General features: G+C 68.4%; 1 non-coding gene across 1 annotated transcript; it reads right to left on the reverse strand.

Moving 5' to 3' along the window:
- Nucleotides 1-5,242: 5,242 nt before the first annotated feature.
- Nucleotides 5,243-5,361, reverse strand: LOC135889592 (5S ribosomal RNA). Its single transcript, XR_010561937.1, has one exon. It is a non-coding gene; the product is annotated as a 5S ribosomal RNA (ribosomal RNA).
- Between the last annotated feature and the right edge of the window lie 2,139 nt (nucleotides 5,362-7,500).

Genomic DNA, 7,500 nt, shown 5'->3' on the forward strand with positions numbered 1-7,500 from the left:
ACCCACTGAATCTAATGGGTTGACCTGGTGGCCGGTTTGATTTCCGGCCACCAGGTCAACCCATTGGATTCAATGGGTTGACCTGGTGGCCGGTTTGCTGTGCGGCCCGGGTGTCACCCCACTCCGCGGGCCGCGCGGCAGTGGTCCTGAGGACCACAGAGGGGGGCTTAATAGTCGAGATGGAGCAGGTCCGGGGGAGGCTTAATAGTCGTCCCCCGGGCGCTCCGGAGGGGAAAGCTTAATAGTCGTCCCCCAGACAGGGTGGGTGGGGGGGAGGCTTAACAGTCTTCCCCCAGGCTGAGCGGGAGGCTTCGCAGTCGTCCCCCGGGCAGTCCGGGGGAAGGCTTAATAGTCGTCCCCCGGGCGCTCCGGGGGGGAAAGCTTAATAGTCGTCCCCCAGACAGTGTGGGTGGGTGGGGGGGGGGGAGGCTTAACAGTCTTCCCCCAGGCTGAGCGGGAGGCTTCGCAGTCGTCCCCCGGGCAGTCCGGGGGAGGCTTAATAGTCGTCCCCCGGGCGCTCCGGGGGGGAAAGCTTAACAGTCGTCCCCCAGACAGTGTGGGTGGGTGGGTGGGGGGGGAGGCTTAACAGTCTTCCCCCAGGCAAAGCGGGAGGCTTCGCAGTCATCCCCCGGGCAGTCCGGGGGAGGCTTAATAGTCGTCCCCCGGGCGCTCCGGAGGGGAAAGCTTAATAGTCGTCCCCCAGACAGGGTGGGTGGGGGGGAGGCTTAACAGTCTTCCCCCAGGCTGAGCGGGAGGCTTCGCAGTCGTCCGCCGGGCAGTCCGGGGGAAGGCTTAATAGTCGTCCCCCGGGCGCTCCGGCGGGGGGGAAGCTTAATAGTCGTCCCCAGGACAGTGTGGGTGGGTGGGTGGGGGGGAGGCTTAACAGTCTTCCCCCAGGCTGAGCGGGAGGCTTCGCAGTCGTCCCCCGGGCAGTCCGGGGGAAGGCTTAATAGTCGTGCCCCGGGCGCTCCGGGGGGGAAAGCTTAATAGTCGTCCCCCAGACAGTGTGGGTGGGTGGGTGGGGGGGAGGCTTAACAGTCTTCCCCCAGGCTGAGCGGGAGGCTTCGCAGTCGTCCCCCGGGCAGTCCGGGGGAAGGCTTAATAGTCGTGCCCCGGGCGCTCCGGGGGGGAAAGCTTAATAGTCGTCCCCCAGACAGTGTGGGTGGGTGGGTGGGGGGGAGGCTTAACAGTCTTCCCCCAGGCTGAGCGGGAGGCTTCGCAGTCGTCCCCCGGGCAGTCCGGGGGAGGCTTAATAGTCGTCCCCCGGGCGCTCCGGGGGGGAAAGCTTAACAGTCGTCCCCCCAGACAGGGTGGGTGGGTAGCTGGGGGGAGGCTTAACAGTCTTCCCCCAGGCTGAGCGGGAGGCTTCGCAGTCGTCCCCCGGGCAGTCCGGGGGAAGGCTTAATAGTCGTGTCCCGGGCGCTCCGGGGGGGAAAGCTTAATAGTCGTCCCCCAGACAGTGTGGGTGGGTGGATGGGGGGGGAGGCTTAACAGTCTTCCCCCAGGCAAAGCGGGAGGCTTCGCAGTCATCCCCCGGGCAGTCCGGGGGAGGCTTAATAGTCGTCCCCCGGGCGCTCCGGGGGGGAAAGCTTAACAGTCGTCCCCCCAGACAGGGTGGGTGGGTGGCTGGGGGGAGGCTTAACAGTCTTCCCCCAGGCTGAGCGGGAGGCTTCGCAGTCGTCCCCCGGGCAGTCCGGGGGAAGGCTTAATAGTCGTGTCCCGGGCGCTCCGGGGGGGAAAGCTTAATAGTCGTCCCCAGGACAGTGTGGGTGGGTGGGTGGGGGGGAGGCTTAACAGTCTTCCCCCAGGCTGAGCGGGAGGCTTCGCAGTCGTCCCCCGGGCAGTCCGGGGGAAGGCTTAATAGTCGTCCCCCGGGCGCTCCGGGGGGGAAAGCTTAATAGTCGTCCCCCAGACAGGGTGGGTGGGGGGGAGGCTTAACAGTCTTCCCCCAGGCTGAGCGGGAGGCTTCGCAGTCGTCCCCCGGGCAGTCCGGGGGAAGGCTTAATAGTCGTCCCCCGGGCGCTCCGGGGGGGGGGGAAGGCTTAATAGTCGTCCCCCAGACACTGTGCGGGGGGGGAGGCTTAGCGGTCTTCCCCTAGGCTGGGCGGGGAAGGGCTGGCGGGAGGCGTAGCAGTCTTCCCTCGGGCGGTCCGGTGGGGGAGGCTTAGCAGTCGTCTCCAGGGTGGTCCGGGGGTGGGGGGAGGCCTCAGAGTCGTCCCTCGGAGAGTCGGGTCGGCGGCGGCGGTGGGTGTCAGGCTTTACAGCCAGCCTCCGGAGGGTGAGCGTCCTCGGACGCGATGCAGCCGCCGCAGAGAGGCAGCCTCCGAGGCTGGGAGCGGAGCACCGAGACTGGGGAGAGGGGAGCAGGAGCCCGGGAGGGGGTGGGGTGGGGGGCCTTCAGGACAACCGGTCAACCCCCGGGGAAGCGGCTGTAAAAATTTCAAAGTCCCCACCGGGACAACAGGTCAACCCCCGGGGAAGCGGCTGTAAAATTTTCCAAGTCCCCGCTCGGCCACCAGGTCAACCCACTGAATCTAATGGGTTGACCTGGTGGCCGGTTTGATTTCCGGCCACCAGGTCAACCCATTGGATTCAATGGGTTGACCTGGTGGCCGGTTTGCTGTGCGGCCCGGGTGTCACCCCACTCCGCGGGCCGCGCGGCAGTGGTCCTGAGGACCACAGAGGGGGGCTTAATAGTCGAGATGGAGCAGGTCCGGGGGAGGCTTAATAGTCGTCCCCCGGGCAGTCCGGGGGAAGGCTTAATAGTCGTCCCCCGGGCGCTCCGGAGGGGAAAGCTTAATAGTCGTCCCCCAGACAGGGTGGGTGGGGGGGAGGCTTAACAGTCTTCCCCCAGGCTGAGCGGGAGGCTTCGCAGTCGTCCCCCGGGCAGTCCGGGGGAAGGCTTAATAGTCGTCCCCCGGGCGCTCCGGGGGGGAAAGCTTAATAGTCGTCCCCCAGACAGTGTGGGTGGGTGGGGGGGGGGGAGGCTTAACAGTCTTCCCCCAGGCTGAGCGGGAGGCTTCGCAGTCGTCCCCCGGGCAGTCCGGGGGAGGCTTAATAGTCGTCCCCCGGGCGCTCCGGGGGGGAAAGCTTAACAGTCGTCCCCCAGACAGTGTGGGTGGGTGGGTGGGGGGGGAGGCTTAACAGTCTTCCCCCAGGCAAAGCGGGAGGCTTCGCAGTCATCCCCCGGGCAGTCCGGGGGAGGCTTAATAGTCGTCCCCCGGGCGCTCCGGAGGGGAAAGCTTAATAGTCGTCCCCCAGACAGGGTGGGTGGGGGGGAGGCTTAACAGTCTTCCCCCAGGCTGAGCGGGAGGCTTCGCAGTCGTCCGCCGGGCAGTCCGGGGGAAGGCTTAATAGTCGTCCCCCGGGCGCTCCGGCGGGGGGGAAGCTTAATAGTCGTCCCCCAGACAGGGTGGGTGGGGGGGAGGCTTAACAGTCTTCCCCCAGGCTGGGCGGGGGGGAGGCTTAATAGTCATCCCCCAGACAGTGTGGGTGGGTGGGGCAGGGGGGGGAGAGGCTTAGCAGTCTTCCCCTAGACTGGCCGGGGGTGGGGGCTTAGCAGTCGTCTCCAGGGTGGTCCGGGGGTGGGGGGAGGCCTCAGAGTCGCCCCTCGGAGAATCGGGGCGGCGGCGGTGGTGGGTGTCAGGCTTTACAGCCAGCCTCCGGAGGGTGAGCGTCCTCGGACGCGATGCAGCCGCCGCAGAGAGGGAGCCTCCGAGGCTGGGAGCGGAGCACCGAGGCTGGGGAGAGGGGAGCAGGAGCCCGGGGGTGGGGGTGGGGGTGGGGGGCCTTCAGGACAACCGGTCAAGCCCCGGGAAGCGGCTGTAAAATTTTCAAAGTCCCCACCGGGACAACAGGTCACGCCCCGGGAAAAGGCTGGAAAATTTCCTAAGTCCCCGCTCGGCCACCAGGTCCACCCAGGTCTAGCAATGGGGTTGACCTGCCTGATGGCCGGTTAGTATCAACGTAGTCTCACACAGGAGGGCAGCTCTCAGGCCGGCCGGCTGCGGCTGACTCTGGGGCGGTGCCCGGTGCCCGGCAGCGAGGCGCGGGGGGGGTGGGGGGGTGAGGGGGGGGGGAGCGACACGGGGCTTACCGGCCCCGGGGCCGGGGGCGCCTCCTGCGGCTTTGGGGGCCGCGGGTCCTCCGTGGCATCCAGGCCAGGCCTCTCCTGCCTGGCCGCGGGGGGATTCGGGGGCGGTCCCGCGGGCCGGCGGCCGGGCGCAGGGGGGGGGGCCCGAGCGAGTCCGCCCCGGGCCCGGGGTCTCCCCCTGCGGCTCAGGGGGGGCGTGGGTCCTCGGGGGAGGAAGCCCGGGGGGAGCTGCAGACCCGCCGTGGGGCCCTCCAGGCCAGGCCTCGCCTGGGTGGCCGCGGGGGGATTCGGGTCGGGCCCGCGGGCCGGCGGCCGGGCGCAGCGGGGCCGGGAGGGTCCGGGCCAGTCCGCCGCATGCCCGGGGTCTCCCCCAGCGGCTTCGGTGGCCGTGGGTCCCCGGTGGGGCAAGCGGCGGGGAGCCTGACACCCGCCGTGGGGCCCTCCAGGCCAGGCCTCGCCTGGGTGGCCGGGGGGGGATTCGGGGCGGTCCCGCGGGCCGGCGGCCGGGCGCAGGGGGGCCGGGAGGGGCCGGGCCAGTCCGCCCCATGCCCGGGGTCTCCCCCAGCGGCTTCGGTGGCCGTGGGTCCCCGGTGGGGCAAGCGGCGGGGAGCCTGACACCCGCCGTGGGGCCCTCCAGGCCAGGCCTCGCCTGGGTGGCCGCGGGGGGATTCGGGGCGGTCCCGCGGGCCGGCGGCCGGGCGCAGGGGGGCCGGGAGGGGCCGCGCCAGTCCGCCCCATGCCCGGGGTCTCCCCCCAGCGGCTTCGGTGGCCGTGGGTCCCCGGTGGGGCAAGCGGCGGGGAGCCTGACACCCGCCGTGGGGCCCTCCAGGCCAGGCCTCGCCTGGGTGGCCGCGGGGGGATTCGGGGCGGTCCCGCGGGCCGGCGGCCGGGCGCAGGGGGGCCGGGAGGGGCCGGGCCAGTCCGCCCCATGCCCGGGGTCTCCCCCAGCGGCTTCGGTGGCCGGGGGTCCTCCGCGGAGGAAGCCGGGTGGGTGTTGGGGGGAGCCGGACCCCAGGCGCCCCGACCCGTGACCTGCGGCCGCGACCTCCGACTCGGCAGGAGCGACGAGGGGCTTTCTGGCCCGCCCCCCCCCCCCTTCTCCTTCCTCCCCAGAAAAAGGAGAGAGAGCTGGCTCGGACCGGGAAAAGCTGCCTACGGCACCTGGGATTCCCAGGCGGTCACCCATCCAAGTACTAGCCAGGCCCGGGACGGTTTACCTTCCGAGATCGGACGGGATCGGGGGCGTTCGGTCCGGTATGGCCGTAGGCACCCGGCTCCGCGCCTCCTCGCCCGCTTTCCCCTGCCGGCGCCCGGGCCTGCCGCACGGCGAGCCCCGGTCGGACTGCCCCGTGCGGCAGGGCCCCCGTCTCTCGCGGGCCCGATCCTTTTTTTTCCTTTTCAAGCTCCGGGGCCCGGGCTGGCCCGTCAGAGCCCCTTCCCCTCCCCCCCCCCCTCCCTCCGGCGTCGGGAAAAATATTTTCCCGGACTTCCAGCGGGCCCGATCCTGTCAGCCGGGGGTGGGGGGGGGGGCAGTCCCTCGCTGCGGCCAGGGAGGGTGAGCCCGGGGCGGCTTGCCTGGCGGCCGGGTCCCGGCAGGCCCGATCCATTCCCCCCCTCCCCGTCCCCCGTCCCCCAGCGGTTCCAGCGGTTCCCCGCCCCGCCCCCGCGCCTGGTTCGCACCCTGTTCCTTCGGGCCGAGGAAGGCGTACCCCGGGGGGAACCGTCCGAGTCCCCTCCCGGGCACCAGGTCAACCCGTGGAATCGAACGGGGTTCACCTGGCTGGCCGGTATGCTTTCCGGCCACCGGGTCAACCCATAGGTTTTAACTGGTATACCTGGTGGCCGCTTTGCCAGGTCAACCCGGTTCTCCCTCCTTCCCTGGGCGCCCCCTCCTCGGAGGCGTCGGGTTAAACTTTTTCCAGACTTCCAGGGGCCCGATCCAGTCAGCCGGGAGGCAGTCCCTCGCTGCGGCCGGGGACGGTGAACCCAGGTCGGCCTGCCTGGCGGCCGGGTCCCTGTCTCTCGTGGGCCCGATCCTTCTTTTCCTTTTCGAGCAGGGGGGGCCCGGCCCGCCCCGGTAGCGCTCCTCGGAGGCGTCGGGCAATTCCCCCCCCCCCCCCCGCACCCCACCCAGACTTCCAGGGGCCCGATCCTGACGGCCGGGAGGCAGTCCCTCGCTGCGTCCGGGGACGGTGAGATGCTCGGCCACCAGGTCAACCCGGAGGAAGCGGGCTGAAATTTTTTTTTCCAAGTCCGAAAGATTGTCCAAGTCCCCGCTCGGCCACCAGGTCAACCCGGAGGAAGCGGGCTGACAATTTTTTCCAAGCCCGAAAAATTTTTCCAAGTCCGAAAGATTGTCCAAGTCCCCGCTCGGCCACCAGGTCAACCCGGAGGAAGCGGGCTGACAATTTTTTCCAAGCCCGAAAAATTTTTCCAAGTCCGAAAGATTGTCCAAGTCCCCGCTCGGCCACCAGGTCAACCCGGAGGAAGCGGGCTGACAATTTTTTCCAAGCCCGAAAAATTTTTCCAAGTCCGAAAGATTGTCCAAGTCCCCGCTCGGCCACCAGGTCAACCCGGAGGAAGCGGGCTGACAATTTTTTCCAAGCCCGAAAAATTTTTCCAAGTCCGAAAGATTGTCAAAGTCCCCGCTCGGCCACCAGGTCAACCCGGAGGAAGCGGGCTGACAATTTTTTTCCAAGCCCGAAAAATTTTTCCAAGTCCGAAAGATTGCCCAAGTCCCCGCTCGGCCACCAGGTCAACCCGGAGGAAGCGGGCTGACAATTTTTTCCAAGCCCGAAAAATTTTTCCAAGTCCGAAAGATTGTCAAAGTCCCCGCTCGGCCACCAGGTCAACCCGGAGGAAGCGGGCTGACATTTTTTTTTTTTTCCAAGCCCCGAAAATTTTTTCCAAGTCCGAAAAATTGTCCAAAGTCCCCGCTCGGCCACCAGGTCAACCCCATTGGAGCGAATGGGTTGACCTGATGGCCGGTCGTCTCGCGGATGTCCGGAAGGGGTCGCCACACGCCGCTTCGGCCGACCGAGAGAACCACGAGGTCGGACGCGATTCCAGGTTCGTACCACTGAAGGGGGGGGGTTTGGCTTTTTCGACCTGTCTTTTAAGAACTGTGTGCGGAGATTTCTGAGGACAGGTTTTTCAGAGCCTGTGAGAACCGGAGCTCAGCCTAGGGGATCAATCCGAGTATTGTTGTACCCCGACCTTGCCAGGGGGGGGAAACGGGCACGTTTGACAGCGGAGGGCACCCGGCCCTCCTCCGAGACGGCCTGCTTTTCCCGGCTCTTAGCTCATGGGCCCCGCAGCGGCCGGGACCTGAGCTCCGACTGTCGGCGCCCCCCGGAGGGAGGGGGGGCCCGCTCCTCTCGCGCCCTCTGATCGATGTGGCGCTGACG

This window comes from Emys orbicularis, chromosome 15 (genome assembly GCF_028017835.1).
Source record: "Emys orbicularis isolate rEmyOrb1 chromosome 15, rEmyOrb1.hap1, whole genome shotgun sequence".
In the NCBI taxonomy this organism is placed as follows: Eukaryota; Metazoa; Chordata; order Testudines; family Emydidae; genus Emys; species Emys orbicularis.